A 26,237-nucleotide genomic window follows, 5' to 3' on the forward strand; every position below is an offset into this window, starting at 1 on the left:
GTTCCTCCAGGTCTTCTACCTTCTGATATATAAAGCTTTATACAAAAAGTTTACACCTCCCCTAGACCTGGATAGTAAACCCTATGCCTTGCATACTGTGGCAGGCGAGACAGAAATTGGGATTCTCATAAATAACCCACATAAAGTATTTCTGATTTCAGTATGACCCTTGGTTTATATATTGAAAAATAAAAGAACATTAACCCAGAAGCCTTTTACAGATGTCTATAAGAAAAATATATCATTGAATATTTAGACACTCCAGCTTTAAGTAACCTTAGTATAAAGAGATATGACTTAGAAAATACAAGCCTGAAATGAGTGTATGGTTTAAAGTTTCCTGTGAGCAGTTATTTATACTATAAATTGTAAATAATGACATTTTTATATTATTCCAAATCTCATTATAGATGACCTATTACGGAGTATGTAATAACAGCAGCAAACAAACACAATTTACATATCATTGGACGATTTACTGAGACACAAGAGAGCTCCTGGAAACACTCTCACAATAACCTATTCAATCTGTATTACATAATAACAGCTTTAGGTGTCAATTTAAGATGGTTATTGACAGGACAACAGAACTGACCCATTCTGATACAAACCGTTGAGTGATTGAATTATGTCTATTGTTTATCTACAGTCTGGACAAGGAAGATATCTTTAAAATAATAACTATAACCAGACATAGCTCGCGGTAAAACATAATATATAGGTTAACTATGATTACAAAAGGATGCCATGTCTTAAGTTGTCTTGATGAGATTGATATGATGATACAATTGATATTAAACTTGAAACTTAACATCAAAGAGCTTTAAAATGATCACTCAATACATGAGAAACAAACATTTATGTCTCAATCCTAAAAATGTAGGTCACAGTGACTACTTTTATCATTAGTTTAACACTTTCTTATATCCCTTTTTTACATACATTTGCTCATTGTTGAAGACCGTACGGTGACCTATAGTTGTTAATGTCTGTGTCATTTTGGTCTCTTGTGGACAGTTGTCTCATTGGCAATCATACCACATCTTCTTTTTTATATTGTGACCTATATATGTTTTTTTATGTCATTTGGTTGCTTTTAAAATATTTCATTAATAAAAAATTCGTGGAATGAAGAAAGTGTATTTTCATGGATATTTGATTCTTGGTGGTCTCCATTCTAGCCCAAAGTAATTTGTACCCTGTTAAGCATTAAAATTTGTGGTTTACTTATCCCTATGAAATCTATGGAAATAGGTATTCCATGAATAATAATAAATCCACAGCAGTATTACCTATTGTTACAGTAGCTTACCTGTGAATCCCCCACCACCACCACCAGATAAACAAGCAGCTCCACCCCCTCCAAATCCTCCTGGGGTCTGTACAGAAAAGCTGCCATTACAAGAAAGGCCACCAGTAGCACCTTCTAGAAGAGAATAGCCTGCCTGAGGATACAGGGTTGTTCCATTCCATCCCCCACCACCACCTGAAAGTAAACAAAAATAATAGTCTTTTTGTATTATTTAACTTCTAAATGAGAAAATTCTGTTTTAGGATACAGGGTTGTTCCATTCTATCCACCACCCCCACCTGTTAGTAAACAACCATTAAAAATTTCTGCATTATATTTGTTTTCTAAAACAGAAAAGCCTGATCCAGGATACAGGGTTCTCTATTCCAACTATTATAACAACATGTTATTACCAGGTAAACTAAGTCATCTGTTGTCACTATCAAAATTCTTCTTAAAAAAAAAGTTGTGACAAAAAAAAATGTTTTGCTTGGCGCAGCAGGACACGACCACAGAGTTCCAAACCTGAACAGTTGGGGAAAAAATGAACACAATATTCGCGCTTGATACAGGTCTGAATTTAAAATGTAATTAAATATTTGAAACATAATAGGTTTGTGACACAGAATAACTGTAGTCAAAGGACTTAGAATTGGTTAATTAATTTGAATTTACATTCAGTTTTTTGCTTTTGTGCAATACACTATGCTGTTGCGTATTGACCTCCACCTTCTTTTATTGCAAAAAAAAAAAAAATATTTGGATAAATTTCCTTTTTAATTTCATAAATCTGAAATGAGAAAAAATTGCCCCCCTTTTTTCTCACCTTCCCCCCCCCCCCCTCCCCCTTTTTCTAAAAAAAAATCTTTTCCATGAGATTTGGTAGTCTCAATTCAAATGGTTTTAGTTTGCAACCATAATTACCAATTGTTATACATCATAAAAGTCTTAAAATAGAACATGACACACATAATCACAGCTTAAATTAATATTCCTTTACAGTGACTTAACTGTTAGTGTTGCTCTCTGACTATTGTTTTTCTGTTTGTCTTTTTCATTTTTAGCCATGGCGTTGTCAGTTTGTTTTAGATTTATGAGTTTGACTGTCCCTTTGGTATCTTTCGTCCCTCTTTTGCAACTCATTCAAAATTCTGACCAAATTGCAATTTGTTATATAAAACCAAACTGTTCAACTGGTCAGAATTTTGAACAAACTGTTCAGTCAAAATGTGAATGTGCAAGGTGAAAAAATAAAACATACTTACAATCCTATAAGACTTTAACTCCACTGTATTGTTGTTGTGACATGGTCAGTCTAACAGTTTGTAAAGATATATTATAGTCATTACAATGCAAAAGGTGAAATGTAATTTTGAATTGCTATAAAAATGTCCAAACTCAGCTGTCAAATAATTTTATTTTGAAAATTCTACTATATTCATAAGAATCGGACATCATTTGAACTAAAACAACATATATTCGGTATTAAACATGGGTGAAATAACAATACGTTATTTATAAGTTTCCATGGGGTAGATATTGCAATTTCACACATATTTTACTGAATATGAAATGTTTTAATTCACATAATATCTGATTCTTGTGACTCTTCGAAAGAAAAACTATAAAAAAACTTAGTTTGGACATTTTAATAGCAATTCAAAATTACATTTCACCTTTAGAATGAAAATGACTATAAAATATCTATACAAACTGAATGATTAAATTTTCACATCAGCACAAATGTGGAGTTAAAGTCTTATAGGATTGTAAGTATGTTTTATTATATCACCTTGCACTTTCACGACTTGACTGTGGTTTTCTACAGCAGTTTGTTCAAATTTCTGACCAGTTAAACAGTTTGGTTTTATATAACAAATTGCAATTTGGTCAGAATTTTGAATGAGTTGCAATAGGTGGAGAGCAACATTAACTGTCAAGTCACAGTAATAGTAACTTCTAAAAAAAAATTGACAGCTAATCACCTTAAGACAAAACAGCATTTCTTTATACATAATTTGAAAGCAGTGTAAGGGAGGTAATCCAAACATACACAACATTCTATTTTAAATATTTTGGGATTACCTCCCTTACACTGCTTTTAAATCGTCCATGAACCAGGAAACCCTTGTTTTCCCCCCTTATTTGCCCCTAATTCCTAAACGGTTAGAGTCAATCCTAATCATCCCATTGTGGTATGGAAATTTGTGGTATAATTTCTGAGAGATTCAAACACTGTTCCTCAAGTTATTGTCTGGAAACTAGAAACAATGTTATTTGGGGCCTTCTTTGGCCCCTAGTTTCTGAGCTGTTAAGACCACAACCCCCAATATCAATCCCAACCTTCCCTTTGTGATTATAAACCTTGTGTTTAAATTTCATAGATTTCTATTTACTTATACTTAAGTTATTGTCTGGAAACCAAATGTCTTGGAATGACTACGATGATGTGATATTTTTTTTGGTGTCAAATAACAACACTTTCACCATGTTAACTTGGTCTAGGTCATTTGTAATCACTTTCAAAGTGTTTTTATCAAAAGGTTGGTCAGAGAAAAACTATGCTGTGATAAGATAACTACTGTCCAAGTACAGCCAAGTTTTACAGTTGACACAGGGATAGGTCTTGCCTGTCAGCAGAAAATTCAGAAAAAATACCATTTGATAGACAGAAAATTGCTTATTGCTAATAAATTCAAAATTGTGCAACAGGCCTTAGAACAGAACCCAACTTATTGTTCTTATCACATATATCAAAGCTAACTTTGAAAAGTAAATCAAAACCAAAAGAGATGTTTGTCAACTTAAAACAACAGAATTATGCTGTATTATGTAAGGAATTGAAATATTATTCAGAGCTGATCAACAGTGACACTACAAATCATCAACCTAACAGTACTTAAATGATGTTACCAGATATAACCTCAAATAGATTAATGCTGAATCGGCAAAATTAAATGACACAATCGGTACAAATCACAGATGATGAAAACTGACAGCATAATCATATCTCAAATTAAATAAACTTGTCCTACTAAGTTCCATGATTCTATTTTCTAACAAAACAAGACTGAAGTGGGATGATTTACATAACATATCACAATGTAGACATTCTGTGGTCATTGACACATTCCCCATTTAAATTCTGAATTTTATTTAACTTGGCTTTACGTTAACAAACCTGGACTAGGTCAATACTGAAAAAAACTAAAACATTAATGTTAACAAAACTGGACTTGGTCAATACTGACAAAAACTAAAACATTAATGTTAACAAACCTGGACTAAGTCAATACTGACAAAAACTAAAACATTAATGTTAACAAAACTGGACTTAGTCAATACTGACAAAAACTAAAACATTAATGTTAACAAAACTGGACTTAGTCAATACTGACAAAAACTAAAACATTAATGTTAACAAAACTGGACTAAGTCAATACTGACAAAAACTAAAACATTAATGTTAACAAAACTGGACTTAGTCAATACTGACAAAAACTAAAACATTAATGTTAACAAAACTGGACTTAGTCAATACTGACAAAAACTAAAACATTAATGTTAACAAAACTGGACTAAGTCAATACTGACAAAAACTAAAACATTAATGTTAACGAAACTGGACTTAGTCAATACTGACAAAAACTAAAACATTAATGTTAACAAACCTGGACTAAGTCAATACTGACAAAAACTAAAACATTAATGTTAACAAACCTGGACTTGGTAAATACTGACAAAGACTAAAACATTAATGTTAACAAACCTGGACTAGGTCAATACTGACAAAAACTAAAACATTAATGTTAACAAACCTGGACTAAGTCAATACTGACAAAAACTAAAACATAAATGTTAACAAACCTGGACTAGGTCAATACTGACAAAAACTAAAACATTAATGTTAACAAACCTGGACTTAGTCAATACTGACAAAAACTAAAACATTAATGTTAACAAAACTGGACTTAGTCAATACTGACAAAAACTAAAACATTAATGTTAACAAAACTGGACTTAGTCAATACTGATGTTAACAAACCTGGACTAAGTCAATACTGACAAAAACTAAAACATTAATGTTAACAAACCTGGACTAAGTCAATACTGACAAAAACTAAAACATTAATGTTAACAAACCTAGACTTAGTCAATACTGACAAAAACTAAAACATTAATGTTAACAAAACTGGACTAAGTCAATCAATACTGACAAAAACTAAAACATTAATGTTAACAAAACTGGACTTAGTCAATACTGACAAAAACTAAAACATTAATGTTAACAAAACTGGACTTAGTCAATACTGACAAAAACTAAAACATTAATGTTAACAAAACTGGACTTAGTCAATACTGACAAAAACTAAAACATTAATGTTAACAAAACTGGACTTAGTCAATACTGACAAAAACTAAATCATTAATGTTAACAAAACTGGACTTAGTCAATACTGACAAAAACTAAAACATTAATGTTAACAAAACTGGACTTAGTCAATACTGACAAAAACTAAAACATTAATGTTAACAAAACTAGACTTAGTCAATACTGACAAAAACTAAAACATTAATGTTAACAAAACTGGACTTAGTCAATACTGACAAAAACTAAAACATTAATGTTAACAAAACTGGACTAAGTCAATACTGACAAAAACTAAAACATTAATGTTAACGAAACTGGACTTAGTCAATACTGACAAAAACTAAAACATTAATGTTAACAAACCTGGACTAAGTCAATACTGACAAAAACTAAAACATAAATGTTAACAAACCTGGACTAGGTCAATACTGACAAAAACTAAAACATTAATGTTAACAAACCTGGACTTAGTCAATACTGACAAAAACTAAAACATTAATGTTAACAAAACTGGACTTAGTCAATACTGACAAAAACTAAAACATTAATGTTAACAAAACTGGACTTAGTCAATACTGATGTTAACAAACCTGGACTAAGTCAATACTGACAAAAACTAAAACATTAATGTTAACAAACCTGGACTAAGTCAATACTGACAAAAACTAAAACATTAATGTTAACAAACCTAGACTTAGTCAATACTGACAAAAACTAAAACATTAATGTTAACAAAACTGGACTAAGTCAATCAATACTGACAAAAACTAAAACATTAATGTTAACAAAACTGGACTTAGTCAATACTGACAAAAACTAAAACATTAATGTTAACAAAACTGGACTTAGTCAATACTGACAAAAACTAAAACATTAATGTTAACAAAACTGGACTTAGTCAATACTGACAAAAACTAAAACATTAATGTTAACAAAACTGGACTTAGTCAATACTGATGTTAACACACCTGGACTAAGTCAATACTGACAAAAACTAAAACATTAATGTTAACAAACCTGGACTAAGTCAATACTGACAAAAACTAAAACATTAATGTTAACAAACCTAGACTTAGTCAATACTGACAAAAACTAAAACATTAATGTTAACAAAACTGGACTAAGTCAATCAATACTGACAAAAACTAAAACATTAATGTTAACAAAACTGGACTTAGTCAATACTGACAAAAACTAAAACATTAATGTTAACAAAACTGGACTTAGTCAATACTGACAAAAACTAAAACATTAATGTTAACAAAACTGGACTTAGTCAATACTGACAAAAACTAAAACATTAATGTTAACAAAACTGGACTTAGTCAATACTGACAAAAACTAAAACATTAATGTTAACAAAACTGGACTTAGTCAATACTGACAAAAACTAAAACATTAATGTTAACAAAACTGGACTTAGTCAATACTGACAAAAACTAAAACATTCATGTTAACAAAACTGGACTTAGTCAATACTGACAAAAACTAAAACATTCATGTTAACAAACCTGGACTAAGTCAATACTGACAAAAACTAAAACATTAATGTTAACAAACCTGGACTAGGTCAATACTGACAAAAACTAAAACATTAATGTTAACAAAACTGGACTAAGTCAATACTGACAAAAACTAAAACATTAATGTTAACAAACCTAGACTTGGTCAGTACTGACAAAAATACATATTTGAAATGTATAAATTATTCACACTTTTCTCAGACATTGAAATATTAGAGGGATTAAAGACCAAAAATATTGGAAGAATTAAGAGATTAAGAAAAATTTGGAGGAATATAGACCTAAAAATATTTGGGGTTTGTTTAAAGACATTTATATATTAGTACTGTAGGATTGAGAGATTGAAATACTGGGAAGATTAAGAGATTGGAATATTGGGAGAATTAAGATAAGGAAATATTGGGCAGATTAAGAGATCAAAATATTGGGAGAATTAAGATAATGAAATATTGGGCAGATTAAGAGATCAAAATATTGGGAGAATTAAGATAATGAAATATTGGGCAGATTAAGAGATCAAAATATTGGGAGAATTAAGATAATGAAATATTGGGCAGATTAAGAGATTGGAATATTGGGAGAATTAAGATAATGAAATATTGGGAAGATTAAGAGATTGGAATATTAGGAGAATAAAGATAATGAAATATTGGGAGGATTAAAAAGAGATTGAAATATTGGGAGGATTAAGATAATGAAATATTGGGAAGATTAAAAAGAGATTGGAATATTGGGAGGATTAAGATAATGAAATATTGGGAAGATTAAGAGATTGGAATATTAGGAGAATAAAGATAATGAAATATTGGGAGGATTAAAAAGAGATTGAAATATTGGGAGGATTAAGATAATGAAATATTGGGAAGATTAAAAAGAGATTGGAATATTGGGAGAATTAAGATAATGAAATATTGGGAGGATTAAAAAGAGATTGAAATATTGGGAGGATTAAGATAATGAAATAAAGGGAGGATTAAAAAGAGATTGAAATATTGGGAGAATTAAGATAATGAAATATTGGGAAGATTAAGAGATTGGAATATTGGGAGGATTAAGATAATGAAATATAGGGAGGATTAAAAAGAGATTGAAATATTGGGAGAATTAAGATAATGAAATATTGGGCAGATTAAGAGATTGAAATATTGGGCAGATTAAAAAGAGATTGAAATATTGGGAGAATTAAGATAATGAAATATTGGGCAGATTAAGAGATTGAAATATTGGGAGAATTAAGATAATGAAATATTGGGCAGATTAAAAAGAGATTGAAATATTGGGAGGATTCAGATATAGAAATATTGGAATATTGAGAGGATTAAAAAGAGATTAAAAATTGGGAAGGATTAAAGGGATCGAAATATTTCTGAAATTCCTTATATACATTACATTAAAGATCACCCTTAATTCAACATTATATATTGGAGAATACATCTATTATACCCGTCACTGACATTTTTATCTTTATTATCAGTTGATTATACAAAAGCCAGGATACATTTTTTTATATGACAATATTTCCTCATTTGTCAAATTAATTGGTAGAAAAATCCCTTTGATTTACTAACACCTACAAATTCTGCTACTTAATAACAACATTTGAGACTCCTAGAAGCACAGCATTATAAAGTTCAAATTCTAATTAAAACTAATTAATTATGAATTGTGTTAAAGTAAACGTTTTTTTAGTTTTTACAATTATATAATGTAAAATTTGATTACAATACGTTGATTAATTTGGCCTTGTCATCCCAAAAGCGATCATATTATCTTTTTATAATTGTATCTATCCCCCATGGAAAACCCAAACATCTTACAGCTTTATCTATTATCTAAAGTTTTAATTAATCTGATCTTCTAAAACAGCAACATTGAGGTCAGTACAAATGGGGTTACATGAATTAAACATTTTGAAATTGCATTCCCTGCTGAGGGGGTGGACAGGGGTAAGGGAACATGGGAATGAGGAGGTGGGAAGGATCAGTCAGGGGAGGAAAGAGGAAAAAGACAAAATTCAATAGGCTGTATATGCCAGTCAAAGTTGTTCAACAATTCCAGTATTATGAAAACTTTGTCAGAAATCAACTTTTAATGTTTGAATCAGTGTTTACATTTGGACATATTGATAATTAATTATTGATATAAAATGAATACAGCATTGTATGCAGTTTGTGAGATAATATATGTATTTTCATCAATTAGATGATCATTTTTTTTCTCAAGTAAATAAATCAATGAGTGATGGATTTCTCTTAAAACAAATTTAAAGGTCCTAGTGAAGAAACTACACAGAGAAAAATGGCTATTGTATTTATTCAATGGGACAAAGGAACAGACAAAAGTTTGGATACCTTGACCAAGAGGAGATGACTCTGTGGAAAACTTTATTTCACAATAATTGGTGTTTTATATTGATATTTCCACTGTAATTTTGCTCAGCTGATTCTAGATTAGGTATGTCATATTATATATATATAAGTTCTAAAGTTTTGGACACATGTGATAGAAACTTCCAAGGTTGTTGATGGATAATAAAGTAATCGCTTGAAATGAGGAGATGTGTGGGATCATTGTCAATGAGACAACTATCCACTAAAAGACTAATGACAAGGATGTTAACAAATACTGCTTCAACAATGGCCAAAGTTCAATGTCTGCTGAAAATACAAAAAACCAGCCGAAGCAAGTTATCTGTTATTGTTTTATCTTTGTCATTATAGTCTCATTGGAAATCATAAAAAACTAGATGAGTCAAAGCGACATGAATGTCCACCTCCCAAACAGTGGAAAAATCTGCAATTTGAATAACACATGTGGACACAAACATCATTTTGTCTCACATATAAACAAGAATGTGTCCTCAGTACACGAATGCCTCACTCGCACTATCATTTTCCATGTTCAGTGGACCGTGAAATTGGGGTAAAAACTCTAATTTGGCATTAAAATTTGAAAGATCATATCATAGGGGACATGTGTACTAAGTTTGAAGTCGATTGGACTTAAACTTCATCAAAAACTACCTTGACCAAAAACTTTAACCTGAAGCGGGACAGACGGACGGACAAACGGACAGACGAACGAATGGACAGACGGACGGACGCACAGACCAGAAAACATAATGCCCCTCTACTATCGTAGGTGGGGCATAAAAATCAGCTCAAAATCTGGAGGTGTATAGAAAAAAAGTCTGTATAATGGTGATTTTCAACAATTTATCAAAGTCAAACACTCGTAATTTCGGCAAAAATTAGCAGAGCGGAACAAAACTTAAACTTGATCTGTAACTCATCATGGTTAATTGACATATAAAAAATCAGCCCAATATCTGAAGGCATTTAGAAAACAAGTCTGTATAACTGTGATTTACAACAATTTCTCAAAGTCCAAAGCCTGTAATTCATACAAAAATTAGGGAGCGGAACGAAACTTAAACTTGATCTGTGACACATCATGGTTAACTCACATACCAAAAATCAGCCCAATATCTGAAGGTGTTTAGAAAAAACTCTGTATAATGGTTTGTTGCGGAATGACAGAATGACGGAATTTGGGAATTATGGAATTACAGAATTACAGAGTTACGGAATTACTGAATTACTGAATTACAGAATTACGGAATTTCGAACAAAGTTAAAACTATATGGCACCGACAACTTCGTTGAGGGGCCATAAAAATCAGCCCAATATCTGAAAGTGTTAAGAAACAAGAGGTTCTCAAGAGCCTGAATCGCTCACCTTAATTCTTTTGGTTAAATCTCTCATCAATGATTATTTTGGCTTTTCAATTTATTTAAATGTTTTTTGGATCGTCCTATTTTCTTCAAAAGCCAAAAAAAATAATCATTTTCTCCAATGTTCTATTTTAGCCATAGGAGCTATGTTTCTTGACATACAAGGAAATAAAATATAAAATTTATACTAGATACTCTGAAACTCATTTAGCCTAAGTTTGGCTGAAATTGATACAGCAGTTTCAAAGGAGAAGATTTTTTAAAGTAAGTCAACATGATGAACAAATTGTGAAAAAAGTCTTTAAAGGGCATTAACTCCTTAAGGGGTCAATTGACAATTTTGGTCAAATTGACTTAATTGAAGATCTTACTTTGCTGAACATTATTGCTGTTTACAGTTTATTTCTATCTATAATTATATTCAAGATAATAAACAAAAACAGCAAAATTTCCTTAAAATTATCAATTCAGGGGCAGCAACCCAACAACAGGTTGTCTGATTCATCTGAAAATTTCAGGGCAGATAGATCTTGACCTGATAAACAATATTACCCAACGTCAGATTTTCTCTAAATGCTTTGGTTTTTGAGTTATAAGCCAAAAACTGCATTTGACCCCTATGTTCTATTTTTAGCAATGGCGACCATGTTTGTTGATAGATCATAACTTCGGATACAATTTACAAACTAGATACCCTAAGGAACATTCAGTTAAAGTTTGGAAGTATTTGGCCCAGTAGTTTCAGAGGAGAAGATTTTTGTAAAAGATTACTAAGATTTACGAAAAATGGTTAAAAATTGACTATAAAGGGCAATAACTCCTAAAGGGGTCAACTGACCATTTCCGTCATGTTGACTTATTTGTAAATCTTACTTTGCTGAACATTATTCCTGTTTACAGTTTATCTCTATCTATAATAATATTCAAGATAATAACCAAAAACAGCAAAATTTCTTTAAAATTACCAATTCAGGGGCAGTAACCCAACAACAGGTTGTCTGATTCATCTGAAAATTTCAGGGCAGATAGATCTTGACCTGATAAACAATATTATCCCATGTCAGATTTGCTCTAAATGCTTTGGTTTTTGAGTTATAAGCCAAAAACTGCATTTGACCCCTATGTTCTATTTTTAGCAATGGCGACCATGTTTGTTGATAGATCATAACTTCGGATACAATTTATAAACTAGATACCCTAAGGAACATTCATTTAAAGTTTGGAAGTATTTGGCCCAGTAGTTTCAGAGGAGAAGATTTTTGTAAAAGATTACTAAGATTTACGAAAAATGGTTAAAAATTGACTATAAAGGGCAATAACTCCTAAAGGGGTCAACTGACCATTTCCGTCATGTTGACTTATTTGTAAATCTTACTTTGCTGAACATTATTCCTGTTTACAGTTTATCTCTATCTATAATAATATTCAAGATAATAACCAAAAACAGCAAAATTTCTTTAAAATTACCAATTCAGGGGCAGTAACCCAACAACAGGTTGTCTGATTCATCTGAAAATTTCAGGGCAGATAGATCTTGACCTGATAAACAATATTATCCCATGTCAGATTTGCTCTAAATGCTTTGGTTTTTGAGTTATAAGCCAAAAACTGCATTTGACCCCTATGTTCTATTTTTAGCAATGGCGACCATGTTTGTTGATAGATCATAACTTCGGATACAATTTACAAACTAGATACCCTAAGGAACATTCAATTAAAGTTTGGAAGTATTTGGCCCAGTAGTTTCAGAGGAGAAGATTTTTGTAAAAGATAACTAAGATTTACGAAAAATGGTTAAAAAAATTGACTATAAAGGGCAATAACTCCTAAAGGGGTCAACTGACCATTTCCGTCATGTTGACTTATTTGTAAATCTTACTTTGCTGAACATTATTCCTGTTTACAGTTTATCTCTATCTATAATAACATTCAAGATAATAACCAAAAAAAGCAAAATTTCCTTAAAATTACCAATTCAGGGGCAGCAACCCAACAACGGGTTGTCTGATTCATCTGAAAATTTCAGGGCAGATAGATCTTGACCAGATAAACAATATTACCCCATGTCAGATTTGCTCTAAATGCTTTGGTTTTTGAGTTATAAGCCAAAAACTGCATTTGACCCCTATGTTCTATTTTTAGCAATGGCGACCATGTTTGTTGATAGATCAAAACTTCGGATACAATTTATAAATTAGATACCCTAAGGAACATTCAGTTAAAGTTTGAAAGTATTTGGCCCAGTAGTTTCAGAGGAGAAGATTCTTGAAATAGTTTACGACGACAGACGACGGACGCCAAGTGATGGCATGAGCTAAAAAAGTCTGTATAACTGTGATTTTCAACAATATATCAAAGTCCATAGTCTGTAATTTCATCAAAAATGAGCTGAGCGGAACAAAACTTAAACTTGATCTGTAACTCATCTTGATTAACTCACATGCCAAAAATCATCCCAATATCTGAAAGTGTTTAGAAAAAAAGTCTGTATAACTGTGATTTTCAACAATTTATCAAATTCCATAGCCTGTAATTTCGGCAAAAATGAGCTGAGCAGAACAAAACTTAAACTTGATCTGTAAGTCATCTCGATTAACTCACATGCTAAAAATCATCTCAATATCTGAAAGTGTTTAGAAAAAAAGTCCGTATAACTGTGATTTTCAACAATTTATCAAAGTCCAAAGCCCATTATTTCGGCAAGAATAAGTGTAGCGGAACGAAACTTAAACTTGATCTGTAACTCATCATTGTCAACTAACATAAAATCAGGTCAATATCTGAAGGCATTTAGAAAAAAACTCTGTGGTTTGTTGTGGAATAATGGAATTTCAGAATTACGGAATTACAGAATTTCGGACTAGGGTAAACCTATATGGTACCGACAACTTAGTTGTGGGGCCATAATAAAAATACAATAAGGTGTAATAAGTTTCTAACAATAGCATAGGGATTTCCATACTAAGGCCTGACAAAGTTGTTCTGCTTGGCTATTATTTCAACAGCTCAGGTGTTAGCTGGCAAAATTTTCAACCTTCTTTCTCTAAAAATCTTTTTATCCCAAGAGTTAAGAAAGTAAAATAAAAGAGCCCTCTGTAATTTCAATTTTATAAAGCAACTTCTTTTCATTTCATTTCATATGTTTTGCCTAGACAGCTAGAGAGATGCCCCAAAAATGTAGTTCACAGCTTTAGATTTTTCAAATAGAACATAATTTTCAAATTCAGGCTTCAAGCCTCTGTAACAAACATATTTATTTTTTGTGATGTTTCTAAAATAAGCAAAATAATTGAAAACAACAATTTAATTGTAAAATAAAAAGAAAAAAAACTTTTTAAGATCCTGTTTTTTTCAGACTTAAAAGTTCAGAAAACTAAGGTAGACTGATGCTCCTTATTAATATGATATAATGAGGGTGTGCTGATTTAATAATCTATAGTATAAAGGAAACAATCTCACCGAGAAGTCTATTACCTGCAGACATACAACAATACCATATTAAATCATCTCCAATAACCAACATGTTTAATAGCTGCTAAAGAGATATTTCCTTCAAGTTTATTTTAATAGGTTTCATCCTACGAATTTAATAAAATTTAGAATGATGCTAGTCCATCATTTGTGTCAAAAAAAGGAAACAGCACAGGAACAAATTACCAATCAGTAATGTCAGTTGTAACAAACATTGTCAGTAGTTCTATCTTTTATTTTTTATTTTTGCCAAAATTAACGTCAAAAGAGAGATAAAAAACCTTCCTTCAGAATGAATATAGACACAAGTTCCTTAATAGCCAGACTTATAAATAAGCTAGGCTAGGATTTTAAATAACAAAAATGCACACCCTTGAGCAATACACTGCACTGATGCTTCAGATTTTATAAAATTTCTCATGCACTTAAAATTTATTGTCCTGCATCTAAATAACCCAAACAAGGGGCTGTCAAAATGACAGATGGATCATGGCAGACAATGACAGATGCCAAGAACTCATGTCCACCCAAGTCAAAGTTCAAATTAATAATATTACAACGTTAAGTTCATATCAATAACATCATTCAAAAAACAATTTAATGGAGACTTTTTTTTGTTTTTTATTTTTGTTTTACATAATGGGCAATCAGGTCCTTACTGTATTCTCTTTATAAAACTCAAGGTCATTCAGAGATGGCCCCTATTGCTGGAGACAAGTTTGTTGACCTCTAAATGTCTTTTTATGTTTCATGTTGTTGAGTCTTAATGGCATATGTCCTACATCTTTGATCACAAGGAAGTCAAGTTATAATAGATATTCAATGTCAATCTGGAATTTTAAAATTACATACAAGAGATTATATGAAACAAACAAGAATGTGTCCTCAGTACACGAATGCCCCACTCGCACTTTCATTTTCTATGTTCAGTGGACCGTGACATAGGGATAAAAACTCTAATTTGACATTAAAATTAGAAAGATCATATCATAGGGAACATGTGTACTAAGTTTGAAGTTGATTGGACTTCAACTTCATCAAAAACTACCTTGACCAAAAACTTTAACCTGAAGCGGGACAGACGGACGGACGAACAGACGCACAGACAAGAAAACATAATGCCTCTCTACTATCGTAGGTGGGGCATAAAAAAAATAGTAAGTATGTGATTTGAAGTATTTTTACTTAAAACTGATTTCACGCATGCATGCTTTATTTCAGTTCACATGAAACCAACTCTGCTATATAAATAATTATGTTTGATATCAAATGAAAATTACCTGAACTATAATGGGTGGTAACTCCATTACTTCCACTGGTATTATAAGTATTTAGAATTCTCTTTTTATGTTGTGTTCCAGAACTTCTGTAACCTTGACCTCCTCCCCCTCCAGCTACAATTAATGGCACAACATTATCTTTGTCATCATACTGAAATAAAACTATAGTCATAAATATATTTACTTTTATTGTTTAAGGGCTATATAAATATCATCATGGTAATCAAAATAACAGTTCAACAACCTTGAAATGACAGGAAGGGCAATAGACCAGTTTTCAAGTTATGTCCTTCCCCTGAAAAAAGGTTGTCTTTTATGCTTGCCTTTATTATGATATTTACCAGATTGAGGGGATCGCCTGTATCCCTGCTCTTTCAGTGGCAGATCCAGAACTTTTCATAAAGGGGGGCCCGCTGACTGACCTAAAGGTGGAGGGGGGGGGGGGGGGGCACTCCAGTCATGCTTCAGTGATTCCCTATATAATCAATCAAGTCTATTAAAGTTCAGCAAGAATCTTTATGATCGTCAAAGTGCAGGATAAACTAGAAATAATAAAATTGAGAATCTGAATGGAAATGGGGAATGTGTCAAAGCAACGACAACCTAACCAAAGACCACCAATGGGTCTTCAATGTAGTGAGAAGCTCCTGCACCTAGGTCCATAGGTACTTAATTAAAATTCCCTTATGACAGCAGTGTTGATTATTGATTATAAGAATATAATTTGACAAATAATTCATATTTATTAATAACATATATATATAGTTATAATGACAAAACCTTATTGACCCATCCCATCAAAGATGGGATTACATTAGACCATCAGAGATGCGGTTACATTCGAATATAAACACTGACATCTTGTATAACAAGACAGTGTTTATTTCAACAGACATTTCATGACTAAAGCGAACAATGTGACCAGAGTAGACACAACACCTTAAGCATATAATTCGACCCTCCCAAACATGCAAACAATATGTATATATAATGACTTAAACATATTAGCTGTTCCTCTCCAAATATGTATACATACAATACACAGTAGCCTAAACAACCATGTAGACAAAGTGTACACTCGTGTATGTAACAACGTATTAGATTTTAGCAAGAGAAATTTATGTATTACTGAAAAATTATTACACCAGGGTTTTCGATATCACAAACTGAAGTCAAAACATTTACTAAATTTTATCATCAGTACAAGGAAATAATTCGTAAATATAACTCAACATGCAGATATCTCATACCAATCTTATTTCACATCCAATCTTTTATGGTAATATTCTTTACAAAGCACAAAAATGTCAGCTCAAAAGCTAACAAAACCTTTACAGGGCATTCAACTGAGTGAGAAGCAACAGGTAATATATTTGGTTATCTTGCCTGTTAGATGAACCTTGAAGTCATTATTAGGTCAGGTAGACAGATCGATGGTTTTCTGTCGGACTAGTCTATTAAAGTAGGGTAGTTTACTTAACCTAACAATGACTTCACGGTTCAGCTAACCAAAAATATTACCTTCGGCTACACACTCAATGGAATCCGCTGTAAACAGACTTATTAAGAGGGGATATAGTTAATATACCGTTGTCAGGTCATTAAAGATTTGCATATTTTGGCTTTAATATTGATTCACTTATAGGGTCTTTGCATCGGAATTAAACACATTTATTCTAAAACCAGTTGTTGTCATGACTCGGGTTATGTTCTTTTCATATATTTCAAAATGGTATAATACTAAACCCCTAACAGGAGGGATTGTGCCTGATATTCATAGGTCTGGAGCTGGCATGTCAGTAACTGCTAGTGATTCTTTGTTAATTTATGTATTATTGTCATTTTGTTTAGTTTCTTTTGTTTCATATTCTGACATCAGACTCAGACTTCTCTTACACTGAGTTTTACTGTGCGTATTGTTGTGTGTTTGTTTTTTTACATTGGTTAGAGGTATAGGGGGAGGGTTGAGACCTCAAAAACATGTTTAAACCCGCAGCAATTTTGAGCCTGTTCCAAGTCAGGAGCCTCTGGCCTTTGTTAGTCTGGAATGATTTTTAATTTTAGTTTCTTGTGTATAATTGGAAGTTTAGTATGATGTCCATTATCACTGAACTAGTATGCATATTTGTTTAGGGGCCAGCTGAAGAACACCTCCAGATGCAGGAGTTTCTCACTACATTGAAGACCCATTGGTGGCCTTCAGCTGTTGTTTGCTCTATGGTCGGGTTGTTGTCACTTTGACACATTCCCCATTTCCATTTTCAATTTTAATTTAATAATACCTAAAACATATAAGGTATGCCTCCCTAAACATGTAGACAGAGTATCCATCATATATACCTTAAACATATATTAGATGTCCCTACCCAAACATGCCACCTAATTATACACAAGACCTTAAACATAAAACAAGTTGTTCCTCCCCAACAATGCAGATTAACTATACACAGTATATTAAACATATAAGATGTCCCTTCCTAACCATGCAGACAAAAGTATAAACTATACATACCTTAAATACAAAAGTGGCCCCTCCCCCACCACCTCCACCCCATCCATGTCTTCTCAAGAATTCCTCCTCATTGGCTGGTAGGCCTTTGTGACAAACATCCTTTATTTCACCATTCTGAAAATATATCTTGACACTTGCAAATTTCTTACTTGTTATATACAACTACTAAACTTCCTAATTCCACAATATTTGATTGTTTTATTACTGAATCAATCTCTTACAGTTGATTAACTGACTTAAAACTGCTTGTCATATTATGGTTTTAATTTTATTTGACAAATAGCATAAATCTTTGATAATTTTGGAATTAGTTTGTCCAAATTTTGTTTAATCCTAGATGTTATCCTTTTTATTTATTATAAGAAAAATTAAACAACACTTCACCAGTTTCATATTTCCGAAGTGATTATCTGGATTTACCTTTATCAGGAATGGTCAAAGGTGAATATTTGAAAGCCAAGGATGTGTATGAACAGGAAAAGTTGAAGAACTGTATGACCTAACATAGAACATTCAAAATATTTTAATTGTGAATAGACCAATCATTTATACGATGTCCAGTACTGAAAATAGTTCAAGTTTACCTGTCAACTGAACAGGTAGATTTCAGCTGTCCAACAAGTAATTAGCCTTGATTAAAATTAGAAAGTATTGAAGTAGGGGTTGATTTGATAGTAATTTTAAAATCATCATGTCACTTTTATGACCAGAAATGTGTGGCTGTTAAAGGCAAAAGGTTGGGTCAAAAAGATCGTGAAATATGTTAAAATGACCGAAAAAGCCTTGAAAACTAAATAGTAGATGATCGTTTCATCCTTTGCCCAGCCGGACTTTTACCAGACATTTTACAATTGTCCAGAATATATGAATGTTTTGGAAGCCTTGGTTCAATTAGTATTTCAAATTGATGTGTCAATATCTTGTTAAAAAGATTCCAGGAATTTATAGATGTGGCTCCCAAGGTCAATGGTTTTGTTAAACATCAATACGATTTTTCAACATCAATCTCAAAAGAACCTTGGCTAAGATAATTTTTTAAAGTTAAAACACCTTCACATATAAATGGCAGGACATTAGGTGGTCACAAAAGATCTGTGATCAGACATGTATACATCTTGAAGTCAAAAATAAAAGTTGGTTATAATACACACTTATTTTATTTTGAAATACAATATTTGCTAGAACTAGACCATAGATACCAAAATGAACTTTGAGCAAGCAATTGTACACTGACAAATCTAGCCACAATATATCAATGTTTATAAAGACATTTTCAATTAAAACTATAATCATCTATTTATCATGTTGACAGCTCACATTAAATTTAAATCTAGATGAGCATATTACCATTTATCTAAGTCTGTTTATTTTATACATACCCTCTGATGAGAACATGCATAAGAGCCCTGTAGTCCTACTACAATATAAATCGTCTATATCATACATACCCTCTGATGAGAACATGCATTAGAGTCTGGTTGGCCTACTACAATATAAATCTGTCTATATCATACATACCCTCTGATGAGAACATGCATTAGAGCCTGGTTGGCCTACTACAATATAAATCTGTCTATATCATACATACCCTCTGATAAGAACATGCATTAGAGCCTGGTTGGCCTACTACAATATAAATCTGTCTGTATCATACATACCCTCTGATGAGAACATGCATTAGAGCCCAGTTGTCCTACTACAATATAAATCTGTCTATATCATAGGTACCCTCTGATGAGAACATGCATTAGAGCCTGGTTGGCCTACTACAATATAAATCTGTCTATATCATACATACCCTCTGATGAGAACATGCATTAGAGCCTGGTTGGCCTACTACAATATAAATCTGTCTATATCATACATACCCTCTGATGAGAACATGCATTGGAGCCTGGTTGGCCTACTACAATATAAACCTGTCTATATCATACATACCCTCTGATGAGAACATGCATTAGAGCCTGGTTGGCCTACTACAATATAAATCTGTCTATATCATACATACCCTCTGATGAGAACATGCATTAGAGCCTGGTTGGCCTACTACAATATAAATCTGTCTACTTCATACATACCCTCTGATGAGAACATGCATTAGAGCCTGGTTGGCCTACTACAATATAAATCTGTCTACTTCATACATACCCTCTGATGAGAACATGCATCAGAGCCTGGTTGGCCTACTACAATATAAATCTGTCTGTATCATACATACCCTCTGATGAGAACATGCATTAGAGCCCAGTTGTCCTACTACAATATAAATCTGTCTATATCATAGGTACCCTCTGATGAGAACATGCATTAGAGCCTGGTTGGCCTACTACAATATAAATCTGTCTATATCATACATACCCTCTGATGAGAACATGCATTAGAGCCTGGTTGGCCTACTACAATATAAATCTGTCTATATCATACATACCCTCTGATGAGAACATGCATTGGAGCCTGGTTGGCCTACTACAATATAAACCTGTCTATATCATACATACCCTCTGATGAGAACATGCATTAGAGCCTGGTTGGCCTACTACAATATAAATCTGTCTATATCATACATACCCTCTGATGAGAACACGCATCAGAGCCTGGTTGGCCTACTACAATATAAATCTGTCTATATCATACATACCCTCTGATGAGAACATGCATTAGAGCCCAGTTGGCCTACTACAATATAAATCTGTCTGTATCATACATACCCTCTGATGAGAACATGCATTAGAGCCCAGTTGTCCTACTACAATATAAATCTGTCAATATCATACATACCCTCTGATGAGAACATGCATTAGAGCCTGGTTGGCCTACTACAATATAAATCTGTCTACTTCATACATACCCTCTGATGAGAACATGCATTAGAGCCTGGTTGGCCTACTACAATATAAATCTGTCTACTTCATACATACCCTCTGATGAGAACATGCATTAGAGCCCAGTTGGCCTACTACAATATAAATCTGTCTATAGCATACATACCCTCTGATGAGAACATGCATTAGAGCCTTGTTGGCCTACTACAATATAAATCTGTCTACTTCATACATACCCTCTGATGAGAACATGCATTAGAGCCTGGTTGGCCTACTACAATATAAATCTGTCTATATCATACGTACCCTCTGATGAGAACATGCATTAGAGTCTGGTTGGCCTACTACAATATAAATCTGTCTGTATCATACATACCCTCTGATGAGAACATGCATTAGAGCCTGGTTGGCCTACTACAATATAAATCTGTCTATATCATACGTACCCTCTGATGAGAACATGCATTAGAGTCTGGTTGGCCTACTACAATATAAATCTGTCTATATCATATATACCATCTGATGAGAACATGCATTAGAGCCTGGTTGGCCTACTACAATATAAATCTGTCTGTATCATACATACCCTCTGATGAGAACATGCATTAGAGTCTGGTTGGCCTACTACAATATAAATCTGTCTATATCATACATACCATCTGATGAGAACATGCATTAGAGCCTGGTTGGCCTACTACAATATAAATCTGTCTATATCATACATACCCTCTGATAAGAACATGCATTAGAGCCTGGTTGGCCTACTACAATATAAATCTGTCTGTATCATACATACCCTCTGATGAGAACATGCATTAGAGCCTGGTTGGCCTACTACAATATAAATCTGTCTACATCAAACGTACCCTCTGATGAGAACATGCATTAGAGCCTGGTTGGCCTACTACAATATAAATCTGTCTATATCATACATACCCTCTGATGAGAACATGCATTAGAGTCTGGTTGGCCTACTACAATATAAATCTGTCTATATCATACATACCATCTGATGAGAACATGCATTAGAGCCTGGTTGGCCTACTACAATATAAATCTGTCTATATCATACATACCCTCTGATAAGAACATGCATTAGAGCCCAGTTGTCCTACTACAATATAAATCGTCTATATCATACATACCCTCTGATGAGAACATGCATTAGAGCCTGGTTGGCCTACTACAATATAAATCTGTCTACATCAAACGTACGCTCTGATGAGAACATGCATTAGAGCCTGGTTGGCCTACTACAATATAAATCTGTCTATATCATACATACCCTCTGATGAGAACATGCAAAAGAGTCTGGTTGGCCTACTACAATATAAATCTGTCTATATCATACGTACCCTCTGATGAGAACATGCAAAAGAGTCTGGTTGGCCTACTACAATATAAATCTGTCTATATCATACGTACCCTCTGATGAGAACATGCATTAGAGTCTGGTTGGCCTACTACAAAATAAATCTGTCTATATCATACGTACCCTCTGATGAGAACATGCATTAGAGCCTGGTTGGCCTACTACACTATAAATCTGTCTATATCATACATACCCTCTGATGAGAACATGCAAAAGAGTCTGATTGGCCTACTACAATATAAATCTGTCTATATCATACATACCCTCTGATGAGAACATGCATTAGAGCCTGGTTGGCCTACTACAATATAAATCTGTCTATATCATACGTACCCTCTGATGAGAACATGCATTAGAGTCTGGTTGGCCTACTACAATATAAATCTGTCTGTATCATACATACCATCTGATGAGAACATGCATTAGAGCCCAGTAGTCCTACTACAATATAAATCTGTCTATATCATACGTACCCTCTGATGAGAACATGCATTAGAGTCCAGTTGGCCTACTACAATATAAATCTGTCTGTATCATACATACCCTCTGATGAGAACATGCATTAGAGTCTGGTTGGCCTACTACAATATAAATATGTCTGTATCATACATACCCTCTGATGAGAACATGCATTAGAGCCTGGTTGGCCTACTACAATATAAATCTGTCTGTATCATACGTACCCTCTGATGAGAACATGCATTAGAGTCTGGTTGGCCTACTACAATATAAATCTGTCTGTATCATACATACCCTCTGATGAGAACATGCATTAGAGCCTGGTTGGCCTACTACAATATAAATCTGTCTATATCATACATACCCTCTGATGAGAACATGCATTAGAGCCTGGTTGTCCTACTACAATATAAATCTGTCTATATCATACGTACCCTCTGATGAGAACATGCATTAGAGCCCAGTTGTCCTACTACAATATAAATCTGTCTATATCATACATACCCTCTGATGAGAACATGCATTAGAGCCATGTTGGCCTACTACAATATAAATCTGTCTATATCATACATACCCTCTTATGAGAACATGCATTAGAGTCTGGTTGGCCTACTACAATATAAATCTGTCTGTATCATACATACCCTCTGATGAGAACATGCATTAGAGTCTGGTTGGCCTACTACAATATAAATCTGTCTGTATCATACATACCATCTGATGAGAACATGCATTAGAGCCCAGTAGTCCTACTACAATATAAATCTGTCTATATCATACGTACCCTCTGATGAGAACATGCATTAGAGCCCAGTTGGCCTACTACAATATAAATCTGTCTATATCATACATACCCTCTGATGAGAACATGCATTAGAGCCTGGTTGGCCTACTACAATATAAATCTGTCTATATCATACATACCCTCTGATGAGAACATGCATTAGAGCCCAGTTGGCCTACTACAATATAAATCTGTCTGTATCATACGTACCCTCTGATGAGAACATGCATTAGAGCCTGGTTTGCCTACTACAATATAAATCTGTATGTATCATACGTACCCTCTGATGAGAACATGCATTAGAGCCTGGTTGGCCTACTACAATATAAATATGTCTATATCATACATACCCTCTGATGAGAACATGCATTGGAGCCTGGTTAGCCTACTACAATATAAATCTGTCTATATCATACATACCCTCTGATGAGAACATGCATTGGAGTCTGGTTGGCCTACTACAATATAAATCTGTCTATATCATACATACCCTCTGATGAGAACATGCATTGGAGCCTGGTTGGCCTACTACAATATAAACCTGTCTATATCATACATACCCTCTGATGAGAACATGCATTAGAGCCTGGTTGGCCTACTACAATATAAATCTGTCTATATCATACGTACCCTCTGATGAGAACATGCATTAGAGCCTGATTGGCCTACTACAATATAAATCTGTCTATATCATACGTACCCTCTGATGAGAACATGCATCAGAGCCTGGTTGGCCTACTACAATATAAATCTTTTCTCCTTCTGTCAAATTAAACTTGCCCTCCACATAGCCTCCTCCTGAAACATTTGGTGCATTGATCCCAGTTCCCCCTCGACCTCCTGCTGCACTGATTCTGAAAAATAAATCCACCAATCTAAATTACTCCAATACCTCTTCCACTCAATATCTGGTCCTTGTCTTAGTATAATACTAACACACCCATATTGTTCTGTTTTTATACAAGCTTTAAACTGAGATTTGTTAAAGTTTAACATAAGTATTTTTCTTGTCCTGGTCTCTGTTCCATGTTTCTAAATGCAGATTTCTCTTCCTATGCCAGGTACACTATTTGTATGGATGATTTAACTGAACTTAAATCTATTTAAATTTGTTTTTCTAATTGAGGAATCATCTTCATGTACATGTGCATTTTACAAAGTTTTTTTTCAGTTTTCAGCGGTAAGGTGTTAAGTGTTCGATTCCTCCATTATTCAGAGCATCCTTGGTGAGCTGTGTGGGTACAGTGGAGATCATCATAAAATGCGTCACTAACTTATGCACCCCCACCCCAAAGGCAATGTAAGGACACAGAGAAGTGTAACGGTTTATTTCTTCCCCCTCTGTGATATTTTATCCTGGGGATAATTTGTCCCAGTAATTTTTTTCCAGACATGGTATTTTCCAGGAGTGAAAATCTATCAGTGTTATGCGGTTTAGTATGTACCAGTAAATATTTTCCATATTTCACAGAACCTTGTGAAATAGAGTCCTATTAACTACTTTATAAGTTACTCGCAATCAATATATAGCTGACTATAATTATAAATGTTTCACAAAGGTAGAACAAATTTGCATAATTTATCAATCAAAGGGAGGTAATTATGAGCAATTCATATTTTAAAGATATTAATATTATATTTCTGAATCTATTTCATAGCGAAATTTTTCCTTGAATCTTATCTTTTATATTCATTTATAAAAAAGATGACTTAAAACATGATTTAATAAGACAGATAATATTTCACAGGTAAATACTATCCAGCTATTGAAATTACTTTTGTTCTTCTATGATTCATCTGATTTCCATATAATCAACAACTACAATTTTGTCCCCAGACATACTCAAATTCTTCCATTACTGTTTACAGTAATAATGCAACTATATTTCTACCTTTACTTCTTAATTTATATTTGTTTTGAGATCTGAAAACAAATAATTTTTACCTGTATTTCAAGAACACCTTATTTTATATATATTAAATTAATCATGATATTATTTCACAATTATGATCTTTGAAATTACTTCTGTTTTCTTTCATAAGTAAGTAAGTAAGTAAGTAATTTTTATTGGTTTAAAATCCAAAATTACAGGATTGATACCAAGACAATACAAATTTGTTATACACAAACATACAAACATATATATATCATACCAATTTCATAAACATTATATGAGGAGGTGGTACCACAAAGTTATTTAGTGCTTAATAAAGCATTTCTAGAGATGTACATGTCGCTTATAAATTTAACAATAATTCTAATTATATCAGTCTCAACACATGTATATAAAAATTTAAATCTTGCTTCATTAGTCATATTTAAAAAAGAGGGAAAACAGTTGGTCTCTAATTATATTTAGTTTTGTACATTTTAAAGTGAAATGAAATTCATCTTCAACTTCTAAGAGGCACAAAGGACAAATTCTTTCTTCTACAGTGGTTTTAGTGTGACGCCCTTGTTCAATTCTAAGAACACTATTACTAATACGAATTCATATGTTTCATAATAATTAATTAGATATAGGAAGATGTGGTGTGAGTGCCAATGAGACAACTCTCCATCCAAACAACAATTCAAAAATTAAACCATTATAGGTTAAAGTACGGCCTTCAACAC

At 33.0% G+C, this 26,237-nt stretch overlaps 1 long non-coding RNA gene across 1 annotated transcript; it reads right to left on the reverse strand.

Annotated features, from left to right (window-relative positions):
• Positions 1-1,322: 1,322 nt before the first annotated feature.
• LOC143067174 (uncharacterized) lies at positions 1,323-24,469 on the reverse strand. Its single transcript, XR_012975869.1, has 5 exons — positions 24,356-24,469; positions 23,201-23,235; positions 18,184-18,297; positions 15,672-15,822; positions 1,323-1,486 (listed from the first exon to the last, which is right to left on the reverse strand). It is a non-coding gene; the product is annotated as an uncharacterized LOC143067174 (long non-coding RNA).
• Positions 24,470-26,237: the final 1,768 nt, after the last annotated feature.

Source organism: Mytilus galloprovincialis, chromosome 3 (genome assembly GCF_965363235.1).
Source record: "Mytilus galloprovincialis chromosome 3, xbMytGall1.hap1.1, whole genome shotgun sequence".
Classification (NCBI taxonomy): domain Eukaryota; kingdom Metazoa; phylum Mollusca; class Bivalvia; order Mytilida; family Mytilidae; genus Mytilus; species Mytilus galloprovincialis.